This window comes from Mesocricetus auratus, unplaced genomic scaffold, assembly GCF_017639785.1.
Source record: "Mesocricetus auratus isolate SY011 unplaced genomic scaffold, BCM_Maur_2.0 Super-Scaffold_15014, whole genome shotgun sequence".
NCBI classification, from domain to species: Eukaryota; Metazoa; Chordata; class Mammalia; order Rodentia; family Cricetidae; genus Mesocricetus; species Mesocricetus auratus.
The window spans coordinates 36,517,881-36,533,335 of NW_024429186.1; the positions used below are offsets into that span (position 1 = coordinate 36,517,881).

The 15,455-nt window shown below is 43.8% G+C and overlaps 1 protein-coding gene and 1 non-coding gene across 4 annotated transcripts in view; both read left to right on the plus strand.

Moving 5' to 3' along the window:
* The window catches only part of Dcaf5 (DDB1 and CUL4 associated factor 5), a 92,460-nt gene that overhangs the window by 35,287 nt on the left and 41,718 nt on the right, over positions 1–15,455 (plus strand). The window lies entirely within an intron of this gene.
* On the plus strand, positions 6,841–6,979 carry LOC121139618. The gene has a single exon (XR_005876528.1).

The window sequence follows — 15,455 nt, forward strand, 5'->3', positions numbered from 1 at the left end:
TTTAATACAGATACCACTAAGTATACATCCCATGAATGAAGGAAACATGTAATAATAACCATGCTATCAATACATTCATGTTCCACAATACATGTGTGGAGGTTAAAGGACAACTTGTGGGAGAAAGAACACTCTTCCTCTACCATATGCATCTTAGGGATGAAACTCAGGTCATCAGGCTTTTCTGTCAGTAAGTGCCTTAAATCTTAGTTATCTTGCTGGCCCTCAACCTCTTTTCCTGTCTGTCTGTCTGTCTATCTATCGATAGCTTCAGATGTCACTACACAGATCAAGCTGGCCTGGAACTCACAGAGATCCACCTGCCTCTGCCTCCCAAGCCCTGGGGTTAAAGGTGTGCGCCGCCATATCCAGCTTAATTTCTTCTTTCAGTTAAGTGTATGTATTTGAGATCTTTTCACATCATCACTTAGAGATCTGGGACATTCTTCAAAAGCTACATATTCCATTAATAGTGTATATCTAAAAGCTAAAACTTGTTCCTGATAAACAATGCTGTGTTGAACCTGGTCATGTATCTATTTTGACTTACTTTTGCAAGATGCCTGTGAGGAATTGGTGCACAAAGGGTGTGTTTTACTTTAAAAGTTATTTATTTGAGTATTGTTTTTATGTGTATGTGTGTGAAGGTGAGGGGTGGGCACCATAGTAAGCATGTGGAGGTCAGAGGACAGTGTGCAGAAGTGGTTTTCTTCACCTTGTGGGTGCAGGGAAACAAACTCAGGCTTGGTGGCATGCCTTTACCCACTGAACCACCTGGAGGTAGGGTGTGGCATTTTTAGTCTCCCTCTGGCTCTTTCCCTCCCTCCCTTCTTTGGTTTTGTTTTTGAGACTGCCCCAGACTGACTAGAGCTCCTGATTCTCCTTGCCTCTACCCTGAAGGCCCATGTGTATCATCGTTTCTGTTCTCTTCCTCCCTCCCTCCTTTCTTCCCCTCCCTTTCCTTACATCAGGAGCTGGCCGCCAAACTGAACAAAAGATGCTATTAGTATTTTTTCTAGACTCCTCCTCCTACTATTGCTGCTATTGTGGGCAGTGTACTACACCGTGTCATGTGCATGGAGGGCCAAGGACAGCTGTCAAGAGTTCACTCTGTCTGTCTGCCTTGGATCTGCTTCAAACTTGCATTGCAGTTTGTGACCATCTGCCTCCTCGTGCTTTGAACTTTGATCATCTTGTCTCTGCCTCTAATTGATTACAAATGTGTGTCCCCATGCCTAAGGAAGGTGTTTCTGATTAAAAAAGAAAAAGTCAAATTGTACCTTCACCACCAAAGGCTACAGTGACTTACAAATCTACCAATTATATTAGTGGCTGTGGTTTCTCTAGGCCTGTACCAACAACCTGATGCCAGTCCTCTAGTGGGGAAGTGATATTTAATTTTGTGTTTTCTCTGGTAACCTATAGTTTTTTTAAGCACATGTTAAAAAAAAGCACCTAATAAGGTCAATGGCAGTCTAGCCTGGTTCTGTTTTTGGCTCAGTGGAGGCACAGTCCCATGGGAGCAAGATCTTTGCCTTGTTATTTCAACCCTTCTAATGTTCTACAAGGCTTTGTTGGTGCCAGGTAGAAAGGGTCATGGAATACTCTTAGAGGCCTTCTTAATTTCATGTTCTCTGGAATTAAAGGATTCAATTACAGCTCTTCTCTGTTCGAATTCCCTCAGTACAAGTTGGTATAAAGGAGAGGGAGAGAGGACTCTCAGTCTTTTCCGTGTAGGATTAATTATGCTGAGTTGCAGTAGATAATTTGTTTCCTGAGTACAACTCCCTAGAAACCCCAGCCCAGATCTTAGGATAGTTTGGAGGCCCTTGGGAGGACAAGCCTTGAACAGGATAGATCATTTCAGAGATACTTACAGAAAGAAATGTTAGGAGCCTTGGAAATCCCTTATAGTTGCAAATAAAGTTTTATGTACTAGTCTGAAGGCACAGGAAGGAGGTTTTGTTTTTGTTTTTTGTTTCTTTCTCTAGGACAAAAGATTTTACTTGGTGTTGTGGCACACACCTTTAATCCCAGCACTTGGAAGGCAGGGGCAGGTGGAGCTCTATGAGTTGGAGGCCAGCCTGGTCTACAAAAGGCACTCCAGACCAGCTAGGGTTACATAATGAGACCCTGGTGGTTTTGTTTGTTTGTTTTGGGTTTTTTGTTGTTTTAAATAAAGAAAAAGTTTTTATCAGGCTTCATGGAAACCTCACCCCAGAAAGGATGAATGGCTTGCCTTTCAGGGTCTAGGTTTAGTCTGCTGTGATTCTGTACAAAATTTATACAATATCCAGTAGCATGGGGGTGAATTCAGGGTCTACTCTGAAGGTCTATTGGGCTCCTTAAGAGACACGAGGACGCTCTCCTGAGTACATGTGCTTTTTAGCCCAGTTTATGGATGCTAAGTTGTTGAGCATTTTCTTTTGCCTTCTCCTAACCCAGACTGCTCTACTTTAGCTTGAAGCCTGTAGGTGTATGAGCACAGTCACTCTGTTTCACTGATGCCCTGAAATAAACCGATGGGAGGGCTGGTTGGCAGAATAAAATGTTAGCAGTGGAAAGGACTTGAGTTAGCATCTGGTCTGACCTAAGAGAAGCTAAGGGAAGAGGCTGCAGAGCTTGAGTGCAGTGAAGCAAGGCTGGAACCTTTGACTGAGTGTGGATCTAGGTTCTGAGATCCCCAAAAGACCATACCATACATAGGGAAACACAGATATTTACATTACAATTCATAACAGTAGCAAAATTACAGTTAGGAAGTAACAGCCAAGATAATTTTATGGTTGGGGGGTTACCACCTTAGGAGCCGTGTAACCCTGAGCTGAGCTATGTTACCTTTCATTACCAGGGTTAATGACAGTTATAGGAGTTGTTACCCTTCCCCCCCCCCCAAGACAGGATTTTTGTGTAGCTCTGGCTGTCCTGACACTGCTTTGTAGACCGGCTGACCTCAAACTCACCCATATCCATCTGCCACTGCTTTTGGAGTAGTGGGAGTACTGGGATTAAAGGCATGAACCACCACCTTCAGCTGAGTAATTACCATCTTCTTATGAGATAGGTTCTTTTTATTTTCTGGGAGTCTGCTTTGTTTGTTTGTTTGAGACAGGGTTTCTTTGTACAGCCCTGGCTGTCCTGGAACTCGCTCTGTAGACCAGGCTGGTCTCTAACTCACAGAGATCTACCTGCCTCTGCCTCCCCAGTGCTGGGATTAAGAGTGTGTGCTGCCGCCGCCACTACCACTACCACCTGGCTTGTTTTCTGTTTTTTTTTTTTTTTTTTTTTTTTTTGAGCCAGGGTCTTACAGTCCAGGCAGGCCTCAAATTTGCTATGTAACTGAGAATGACCTTGAACTCTGGTCCTCCTGCCTTTGTGTCATTACAGGCCTGTGCTATCACATGTGATTAGGTTTAGTTTTGTTTGTTTTTAGTATTATCCTTTAAAAAAAAGTTTTGATTATTTTATTTTGTATGTATGAATGTTTTGTCTACATATATATGTGTACCACTTTAAGAAGGCAAAAGATCTTACATATCATTGAACCTTTTTTCTGTACTAATAGCCTAAACTGAGTTAAAGATTAAATTTCTTGGTGTATTCAAGGTCCCACCACTTTTTTTTTAAGATTTATTTATTTCCTTTTATGTGTATGGGTATTTTGCCAGCATGTGTGTCTGTGTACTGTGTGTGCAGTCCCTGCAGAAGGGGCATCAGATCCCTGGAGTTGGGTTACATATGATTATGAGCTGCCTTGTAGGTGCTGAGAACAGAACCCAGGTCCTCTAGAAGAGCAAGCAGTGCTCTTAACCACTGCGCCATCTCTCCAGCCCAGTCCCACTACTTCTTGAGGCTTAATATTAATCTTGAACCCTCAGATTACCTGCCTGGCCCTAAATTAGAAAGTTCAGCTGTAGGAGTTTGGGTGGTGATGACTGGGCCATAGGGAGGGGAAACTTGCATAATTGACTAAAAAGAGAGAACTTCACACCTACATATATTTTACATAGTCGGACAAGTTGTCATTGGTTTCATGTAGGTATTTCTGATGTATTTCCACAGTCTCCCTCCTTTGTCAGTGCTAACATCCCCCTTATGTCCCGCTCGGACTGTTGCAGCAGCCTCGAGTCCTTTCAGAGCTGTGGTCCTCACCGTCGTCTAGAGACCATAAAGCGAGCAAAGTGTCCCCCCCTCGTGGCCTGCCTACCTCACTCCTTCACTGCCTGTTTTAGCTGACTGCTCACCCACCATCTCTTCCCCTTTTGACCTTCTTAGGTTCTGTCAGGAACTCTTGGTTTTATGCCAGGTAGCAATCTCTAGCTTTGACAAGGAAAATAGAGAAAACCAGGAATTCCTATAAAAATTTACCTTAATGGATGATATTTTAGGTATTGTATAAACGATACATGAAAAAATGGGCAGTGAGAAAATACAAATTCCTACTTGTGTGGTTTGTTTTTGTCAACCTGACACAAGCATAGACTTACCTGGGAAGAAGGAGTCTCAGGCTGGCATGTGAGCATGTGTATGAGACCTAGTTTTGATTGTTGATTGATGTGGGAGTCCCATCCCACTGTGGCGGGCCCACCCTGTGCAGGTCCTGGGAAGGGGTGTAGAAAGGGACGCTGGAATCATGCAGTAAGCAGCAGTCCTCTGTGGTCTCCCTTTAGTTCCTGCTGACTTCCTCACTAGTTTACCTTGCTGGTGGGCTGTAGCCTGAGTGAACCAAGCAACCCTTTCCTCCCCAGGCTGCTTTTGTCAGTGTTTTATTTATCACAGCAACAGAAGCAAAACAGGACATGACTCTCAGAGGAAATTACTCTCGGGACCTGGCCTGGCTCTTGGGATCTCTAGGTTGAAGTATCTTCTCTTTAAGACCTGTGCCAATCCTACTTCAATAGAGATCAAAATATGACTCCTTGCCTTATGGACCAGCCAAGAAATGTCTGCCATACTGCATTTGAAGCTTCCTCAAATAAAATGTTAAAACCTGGCATCCAACATCAAAACCTTTGGTATTTGCTTCAACTTGGAAGAATGACGCTCTCCTGATCTTGACCTCTTCCCTTATCAAAGTAGTCAAGGCATTTAAACAGTGCCATTCTGTGTCTCTCTGGCTGACCTGGAATTCACAGTGCTGACAAAAGACCTGCCTGTTTCTGCCTCTGCTTCCCAAGTCCAACAAAGGTGACAGACTTCTTAAATAGCCAGTTAGACACTCTGCGCCTCCCCCCCGCCCCCCACTTGAACCCACATGTACATGTACACACTCATACTTCGCTTTTTTCAAAAGTCCTCCAAAAGCACTATTCATAAAAGAAAATGTTACCAAGGCTGGGAGGTGGTGACACACGTTTTTGATCCTAGCATTTGAGAAGCAGAGGCAGGTGGATCTCTGAGTTCTAGGCCCATCTGGTCACAGAGTGATTTCCAGGACATCCAGAGCTACACAGAGAAACCCTGTCTTGAGAAGCCAGACTGGGCTTCATTAAATTAAAAGAATTTTTGTTAATCAAAGAAAACCTTACATCTGTGAAAAGATAAGGACAGGTACTATATGTGTAATATATGTTGAATAAGAATTCATATCCATAGTATATAAAGAAGTATGAATCTATAAAAAATAGAATTCCATTTTTGAGTAATTTTTATTAATTTTGAATGTCTAGGGGTATTTTGCCTACAGGTATGTCTGTAAGTTTCTCTGTCTCTCTCTCTGTGTGTGTGTGTGTGTGTGTGTGTGTGTGTGTGTGTGTGTGTGTGTACACGCATGTGTGTGCCCATGTACATGTGTCTGGTGCCCAAAGAGGTCAGAAGAAGGTATGGAATTCCCTGGAGTTACAGACATGTGGATGCTAGGAATCTAAGTCAAGTCCTCTGGAAGGTCAGCCAGTGCTCTTAACTACTGAGTCATCTCTCTAGCCTTTAAGTTCTTTAAAATCAGCAGAAATTGTTTATCAAATAAGATAACCAAACAGACAATAAGCATTTGAAAGTTTAAGGTTTCTGGCTCATAGCCAGAGGTGAAACCAAGAGGATCAGGAGTTAAAGGTCATCTCCACCTGAATGGCAGGTTCAAGGCCAGCCTGAGTTAGTGATACTGTTAAAAAAGTTAAAGCTTTGCAGCTTCATTACCCACAAGGCAACTGAAAAGGTGCAACAAGGCTATGAATCTAATGAAGCCATGGTAATTTGTGCACATCTGAATAGGTACAGCTGTCAGGGAAAACTGTAAATGGCCGCCAAGGTTAAATATAGGACCCAGCAGCCCTACTCTTAGCCCTACCTAAGGGATACGATTATCTGTTTGCACTGAAGAGAAATACAAGAGTATTCTCAGCTGCTTTATTTGTAGTAGCCAAAAGTTGGAACAGCTAAGTGTCCACTGAAGGAAAGTGGATAAGCAGAGTGCATGGCAGCCATATAACAAAACACTGGACAAACATGAAAAGAGCAGACTTTTGAAATACACTGATGTGGATAAGCCTCCTGGTTGTAGTTTTGAGTGAAAGAAGACAGCTTAGCTACAAGGGAGTCTGTCCTCTATGATCCATTTGTGTGGCATTTACAGACAGGCAGGTTATAGGTGTCAGCATAGTGGTTACCCCAGGGCAGGATACTGACTGAGCTTAAAGTCATCTCTTGATCTGGGTGTGGTCTGTTGGTATACATACACTTATGAAATAATATATTTATATACACAGAGTTAGTGCATAGTACTGTATTGTGTTCATTGTTGTGTGTAACCCTGAGGCCTCACTCACGATAGACATTCTACCAATGAGGTACATCCCTAGCTTATTTTACATTGGAAAATAAGTTTGACAACAAAGAATCCAAAATGGAAGCTGCAAAACCAACCATGTAGACAAAGGAGAGATGTCTTTTGTCTGCAAAAGGCAGCGATCCTACATGAATATGGAGGTCTCTGTCTGACTTAGGGCAGCTGGCTAAGTCTGATCGTTCACCTCCATACAACCTCTTAAACTGTCACTCTAAATATTGTTTGCCTTATCTTTGTTCAGTATCTGCTGATTAAATGTACTGTATTATATTACAAAAAGGAAGCCAAGTGAAGGAAAGAGAAAAAAATTGTCCACGGCTACTCTTGCTTCTATGTATATTGACCTTATTCCCTGTGAGTCCAGCTAGTAACAACTTATTAACTCCGTAGAGAACTGACCTGAAGGGACAAAGAACAGGATCAGCAGGCCCCAGAAGTTTAAATGGCATGGTAGGAAGCTGCAGCAGAAAACCAGGCCTTGTTGTCTCGACAGAGGGCAGCTAGTAAGCGCCTCCGTCCTTTTCCATTCCTCTCCCCTTTTCTCTTCCCTTTTCTTATTTTCTTTCTATCTTGAGACAAGGTCTCACTGTCAAGCCCAAAATAGCCTTAATTTTTCTGGCAGTCCTCTGCTGCGTCAGCCTTCCAAGTGCTGGGGTTACAAGGGTGAGTCGCCGTACCTGGCTTACCTGTCCGTCTCTCCCACTCACTTTACCATACAATACTTGCTGAGTGTCCCACCACTCAATGCTTGCTGAAAGCCTGCTGTCTCCCCCAGCTCTACATTCCCTTCTTCTTTGCTTTGTTAATGTGGTCCTCACTCTTACCATCTTTCTTGGTGAAATCCTAGAGTCCTGCATAAGTTTCCTGTCTTTACCCATCTCTGATTATTCCTGGAACCCCTTGAGTTTCAAGACCCTTTCTCCATCTCAGCCATTACCATCTTTTCACTGTCTGCAGTCGCTCTTAACCTGTTGTGTTTAGTGCAGATCTTTAAACATCACTTTTTTTCTTTTTTGCTGTGCTCTTATACCTTGCTTGGTTTATCTTTTTCTTATAAATATCCCCAGAACCTATATTGTGTAGGTTACTATAAAAATATAAATATTTTTGAATGAATAAACTATTTTACTAGATAAAAAAACAAAAGCTGCCTAAGCAGTCTGCCTTTCTCTGTGTAGTCTTTCTTCTCTCCGGGTACTCCTCTCCCACATAGAAACAAGCACAAGATAATCTGTCCTTTTAAAATTTTTTAAGATTTTGTTTTATAGGCATGTTTATTTTGTCTGCATCTGCATGGTATATGTGCCTCGTGTCTGTGGTGCTGTGATAAAGTGCGTGGGAACCTTGGCGGATTCCATGGCAGGCGGAGGGACAGACATGCCAGGCAAACAGCTTCGTGAGAAGTTTTATTAGAAAGGGAAAGGGGGGGGGCAGAGGTAAAGAGACACAGAGACAGAGAGAGGGCAGAAGAGAAGAGGGAGACAGGAAAAGTCCTGTCTGCCCCAGGGGAACAGCAGGAAAGAGAGAGAGAGAGAGTGGGAAAAGAGCGGGAAAGAGCAGGAAAGAGCCGAAAGACTGTAAGTGGGAGGTCTTTCTTTTAAAGGGGTCCTTTGTACCTGGGCTGACCAGGGTGCTGCCTGAGTGCATTCTGCCTGGTGACAGGAGCAGGCCAGCACAATGCCTGAATCTTTACACATAGTGCTATGCTCATCCCTAAATAGTTTGTTTTCAGTCTTCTTTTTTAGGGCTGGGATGGGATTAAGACTAGTCTAATCTTCTAATCTTCTTGTCTCAGCATCTCCAGCCTAGCCGTCTGTATTTTCAAAGTATAATAATGTGAACCAGAGTCCTGTCTCTAAGGATTAAATCCTCAGGTGCAAACATTCGTGTCGGGCTTTGGGGACAGACGGACCGACGGACGGACGGACGGACGGGGGGTGGGGTGGGGTGGGGTGGGGCGGGCGGTGGCAGTTAGGCGGGAGAATACCAGGTGTTCTAGTGAAGTTGCTTTCTAGCTTTAAGTCACGAGGTGGCGCTGTGAAACCAGTTTTGCTCACTGATGAACTCTTGTCTCGCGTAGCCTTCAGACCTCATGGTTGTCAAACATCAAGATCACCTGGTTGCTACTTAAAGCACTCTTTAGTGAAATTTGTACCCAGGGGTTGAATTGTTGGTACAGACCAGTGGTTCTCAACCTTGCTAACGCTGTGACTCGTTAATACAGTTCTTCATGTCCTGGTGACCCCCAAACATTATTTTCGTTACTACTTCATAACGTAAGTTTGATACTATTAGGAATCATGATGTAAATATATTTGGAGATAAGAGGTTTGCCTAAGGGGTCATGACCCGCATTTTGAGAACTGCTAGTCTAAAGACCTATGAGCTGCTGGTTCTAGATAAATACTCTGTAAGCAATTTTAGCAACTTGGCTTTTCTCCAACAGTGGAAGGTGTCTCTGGTTGTGGAGAGAGGTCCATGTTGAATGGTCTACATGGCAAGTTCCAGAATAGCCAGGCTTACATAGAAAAATCCTGTCTCAGATTTAAAAAAAATACATCATATATACACACACAGACACACACACCCATATAGCCTGCTATATGGGCTAGATATTCCCTTTGCGTATGCAAAGATATCTGTCAGAAATTTAGTTAGCTCCTTCAGTAAAATTTCAGTTTCTAGATATTCAAAATATGAACCCAAGCTCTTGATGAACCACGTTCAGTCACAGATCGCAGATTATGATGTGATGCTTTTTCTCAGGCTAGTTCAGGAAGGTTTCATTCTGTTTTGGAAAAACAAAAGCATCTTGTGGACAGGAGCTTGATGTTTGAGTTTAGTAACATGAGGTCAGTATGGGAACGAGAGGGAGGGAGAGGAGAGAGGGAGAGGAATAAGAGTGTATCACCAGTCATTTCTGTGGACAGTCGAGGCAAAGGAAGGGGGGGGGAGAAGAGGAGTGAGAGGCTCTTTGCTCCCAGCTCATATAAATGACATGGTTAAGGATTTATTGGGCTACTAAACACAGTTAGATGGATATTATACCTATTTCTAGTGTGCTCTAGTAATCTTTGTATTCTGTATGTTGAATTACAGAGGTTACGAAATGCCCTAGGTTCCATAAAGGTGATCCTGAAACAGAAGCTCACGGAGAGATTTTCCTCCCTGTGACCAACTTTACTTTTTCCTCTCTGCTTGCAGCATGAACCAGCTCTGATGCCTGAGTTAGAACATCAATGCTTTGACCCAAACATTGGTGTTCTGGGGAAATCGGTGCCAGTGTGTATTGGCAATCTTGTTGGCATCATGAGGCAGCATCAGATGAGTTACTTAGTCATAGATTTATGGTCATAGACTTTGTAGGGTCTACACTTGGAGGCTTTTTCAGTTCCCCATTGTGGTTTGAATGAGAGTGCTCCCACCCCCACAGGCTCATAGATTTGAATGCTTGGTCACCAGAGAGCAGCACTGTGTGAAGATTAGGAGGGTGTGGCCTTGGAGGAAGGCTTTGGATCCATATATAGAACTCTCAGCTACTTCTCCAGCATCCTGGCTGCCTGCATGCCCTCATACTCCCCACCTTGCTCCCTGCCATGACAACAATGGACTAAACTTCTGAAACTGTAAGCCAGTCCCAAAAAAATGCTTTCCTTTATAAGGGTTGCCATGGCCATAGTGTCTCTTCACAACAGTAGAGCACTGACTAAGACACTCGTGTTGAGCTAGACATGATGTTCCTATTTGCTTCCTTGGCCTGCTTTCTTTTCTCTTCCAAGGTCTTGGTCAAGTACTTTTATCCTGCTAGAAAAATAAAGAGGTCCTGCTGAGTATTTTCTTCCTGTACCTTAAACAACAACTAGCAAACCAAGGGCAGAAGTCCACAGTAGTATGGGCTACAGGGTCTGGTCCTCCTCACATCCTGAGGTGCTCTGCCCATAGTCTAAGGTCTTTTGCATGCTGACCCCTACATCACCTCCTACTATGCTCTTGATGCATGTTACAGCAAGTCACTGGTTGAAAGTATTTTGGAGATAACCTTTTATTCTTCCTTTAGGGATGTTTTTACTTGACTCATTTTAATGTGTTGATCAGTGCTTTAAGATGTCACCTGTATTTGGGTGTGCAGCAGCAGCCTTTTCTTGAACAGTAAAGACAGTGGCAGCTTTGTCATTGGTGTTTTGAGCTGGGCAGTGGTGATGCACACCTTTAATCCTAGCACTTGGAGGTGAGGCAGGCAGATTTCTGTGAGTTTCAGGACAGCCAGGGCTACATAAAGAGACCTTGTCTTAAAAAAAAATGGGGGGTGGGGGAAGTTCTGAGAGCAAGTCAGGATAGAGGCATTCTTATATAAAATTACTCAGTTTTTGCTGGGTGTGGTGGCACATGCTTTTAGTTACAGCACTCCAGCAGGCAGAGACAGGTGTATTTACATGAGTTTGAGGTCAGCCTGCTCTACAAAGTGAGTTCCGGGACAGCCAGCCAGGGCTACACAGAGAAAACCCTGTCTCAAAATACAAAAATGAAAACAAAAGCATCACTCAGTCCTCATAAAGATTGAAGATTTTCTTTTTTCAGGGAATATGCTGAGGGTGGGGTAGAAACCGGCATTGGCAGATATTGTTGATGGAGTGCTACTGTGGTCTCAAAAGGGATTTTTTTTTTTTTTGGTAATAGACAAGAGTCTGTAAAATTTTCCATATTGTTTGGTTTGCATTTCCTTGGGACTCTGGTAATCTATCTCCATCTTGCTCACCCCCATTCCAAAATGGAATCATGTTTCTGAGAAGTCTACATTAAAAAAAATTGTTTATTCTTTGACAATTTCATATGGGTATATAGTGCATCTTGATAATATTCAGCCCCCCATTGTTCTCTCTGATTTTCCCTCCACTGCCACCAAATCCCTTCACCTCAGCAAGCCCCCTCCTGCTTTCTTTTTCTTATTTTTTTAGGCAGGGTCTCACTATGTACCCCTGGATGTCCTAGAGTTCTCCTTGTAACCAGCTGGTCTTGAACTCATGGAGATCCTCCATGTTTGCCCAAGCGCTGGGATTAAAGTAATGAGTTTAACTAAAGTTGCTTATGTGAGCGTGGGTGTGGAATTATGTATGAGGGTGGAGCAACTCACCAGTGGCTGCACTACTGAAGACAATGGCTTCTTCTCCCCAGGAGCCAGTAACCACCAGTAGCTCCTCAGCCAGGGTACAGCTCATGATGGAATGTTGATGGGATCAGTCTTGTGCAGGTCGTCTTACACAGCTGCTGTGAGTTCAGGACAGAGTAGCCAAGCTCCAAAGAGCACTCCAAAACAGTTTCCTACCCCCTGGCTCTTAAATTGTTTTGGTTTTTTTTTTAATCACCTCTTCAGCAGTTCCCTGAGCCTTGTAGTGGGTAGTAGGTATGCCCTATTTAGGACTGGGCACTCAGTAGTCTTGAGTCTCTGCATTAACTGCTGCCCGTTATAAAAGCTTCTCTGGCTGGGCACACACCTTTAATCCCAGCACTTGGAAGGCAGAGGCAGGTGGCTTGAGGTCAGCCTGGTCTACAGAGAGTTCTAGGACAGCCAGGACTGTTTCACAGAGAAACCCTGTCTCAAAAAAAAAAAGAAAAGTATAAGATCTTTTCTGACCAAGGCTGAGAGCAGTACTCACCTGTGGATATAGACATAAATATTTAGGACCATTGAGATGGTTTAGTGGGTAAAGTCACTTGCCACAATGCCTGATGGTCTGAGTTCAATGCCCAGGACCCATGTAGTAGAAGGAGTACCCACATACATGCATACACACAGAAGAGAGAGAAAATATAATAATCATAAATATTTAAAAGATCATTTGGCAACATATCCACTTAGTAAGCAACAATGATGTGTTCCTCCCCGGAGCCCATGGCCTTCCCAGTCATGATCCTTTGACCAAGTTTATATACAGTACCAGGGGTGGGTTCTCTCCTGTGAGTGCAGGCCTCAAATTCAATAGGAGTGTGGTTGGTGACTCCCATAATAGGCCACTATTGCACAGCGGGCACACCTTGCCCAGGAAGATGGTATTGTAGCATAACATGGACGGTCCCCTGCTGGGTAAGATACTCGGATGGTTTCTCTGCCCCAGTCACCTGCGTAGCATCTTTCAGCACTGTGACAGCTAGCCAGTAGAGAGGGGCATCCCCTTCCATCCCAGCTTGTTTTCTCTGTCCTACAACCAAAGTGAAGTTCTTCAGCAGTAGGACCTTACATCTAGTTCTGGTGGGCAACCAAGAGCAATGATGATAGTGTATATTCTTTTGGAGTGTCTCTGATCGATGACTCATAGGGAAGAAAGAAGTATTGATGGAGGGAATGGATTTTTGATTTAATAATCTAGAAGCAAGCATTATCTACCTATGCAAGGGACCTGAGTTCAAAGTTTTTCTCCTTTAATTTTTTTAAAAATTAGCTTTTTAAATTTAAGATTTTTTTATCACGAGTGGTGGTAGCACATGCCTTTAATCCCAGCACTCAGGAGGTAGAGGGAAGTGGCAAGTTTGAGGCCAGCCTGGTCTACAAAGCAAGTTCTAAGACATCTAGAGCTGTTACACAGAAAAGCCTGTCTTGAAAACCAAACAAAAAACTCAGAAATTATTACATTTGTTTGTGTATATGTGTGTGAGTGTACAACGCCACAGTGCAGATGTGGTATCAGAGGACAAATTTTGAGTGTTGGTTTTTGCCTTCTACCATGTGGTCTGGGAATGGATCTGGAGTTGTCAGACTTGGTGGCAAATACCCAACTGCTGAACCACCTCTCTAGCTCTCCACGCAGCTCCTTTAAATGCCCCTGGCTGTAGTTAACTTTCTCCCTCCCCACCTCCTCCTCTCTACCCTCTGTACCCCTGGAATCCCGCCCCCCCATTACTCATATCACTTATGTTCTGCTACTGCTAGCATGGCTACCCAACCCCACTCTGCTGCCTTAAGTCCCTCCTGCCCCTAATCATGAGCCCTTTTAGCTTACTGGCCTCTACAGAAATTCCAAGTTAAACATTTGTCTAAAAGTTCAAAGCTAGGATGTATATAATAGAGAACATATGGGGGCCTGGGTTACCACACTCAGAATAATATTTTCCATTCCATACATTTTCCTCCAAATTTCATAATTTGTTTCTTTTACAACTGAATAAAATTCCATAGTGTATAGGTCCCACATTTTTATTATCCATTATCAGTTGATGAACATCAAGACTGATTCCATTTCCCAGTTATTGTGAATAGAGGAGTGAGGAGAATCCTTTGGGTATGTGCCCAAGAGTGGGATAGCTGGGTCATATGGAAACCTCCATATAGATCATCTTTAATCCCAACACTGAGAGGCACAGGCAGGCAGACCTCTATGAGTTCCAGGCCAGCCTGGTCTACACAGTGAGTTCCAAAACAGTCAGAACTATGTAGAGAAATTCTGTTTCAAAAAAATTTTTTTGCAATAAAAAATAAAGTTGTAGATATCCTCCCTCTAGCCTCTAATGGGGTCTTGGTGTGTACCCCATGTCAACCTTCAACTTGTATCTCCTGAATGTTGGGATTATAGTGTTGGAATTATAGGTGCATGCCATTATGTGATCTCTCTCTGTCTCTCTCTCTGTCTGTCTCTCTGTCTCTCTGTCTCTGTCTCTGTCTCTGTCTCTGTCTCTGTCTGTCTCTCTCTCTCTCTCTCTCTCTCTCTCTCTCTCTCTCTCTCTCTCTCTCTCTCTCTCTCTCCCCTTTCTGTGTGTTTGTACACTGGAAACCAGCAGAGGGCATTAGGTCCCAGGAGCAGAAGTTACAGGTGGTTGTAAGCCCCAACCTGTGTGGTGGGAACCAAACCCAGGTCCTCTGGAAGAGCAGTGCATGCTCTTAACCTTGAGCCAGCACTCCAACCCTGAACTATAGAACCTTGAACAGTACTGTCTCCTGACTGTGATGGTAAACTCCTTTTAAGCCTTTTCTCCTGGCAAAATAGACCATTCTTTTCTCACTGGGAGTGGCCAGCTGCATTCTCCATTCCTGCTGAGAACTAGCTGGAATCAAGGTTATCATTCCATCCTTCTGGAAGGAGTTGCATTTTGTTCTCTACGAAGCACCCCTAACTACAGCTGACAGTTAGACGTCCTCTTTGTGTGAGGTGAATGTTCCTACCCAGAAGTCGCCAGAACCACAGACACCAAATTACACATCGCAGGTCAAGGAGCTTGGGTGGGAATAGGATAGACCCATGGACCAGTGTTGGGCAGGCTCCTCTTCAGGCCTGACTAGAATGGTCAGAGAAAATTGCTGTTAACTGATGGAAAGGGTTTGGCAGAGGCCCTGGCTTCTGTCAGGGACCAGAGCTGATGCAAACCGTCTGCTGTGCGGGTGCGGCTGGCCAGCTTGTTTCTGTTGAGTCTTGTTTCACCCCCCACCCACCCTCAGTTCCACAGATACCGGTCTGTTTGCAAGCTCCATGCTGACTGTAGCCTGAAAGACTCTCATTGTTTTTTAATTCATGTTTAGATAACAGCTCATGCCTGTGGTGGCTAGGGCACCCCATAAAGGAAATGCCTGGGCTCCAGCAGCCAGCCCAGTCTTTCTTTCTCTGTGTGTATGAGTGTGGCTTGTACTCAGGGCATTATAAGATCGTTATTTCTTTGCAGGGTTTATTACTTGGGGACCTAAGGG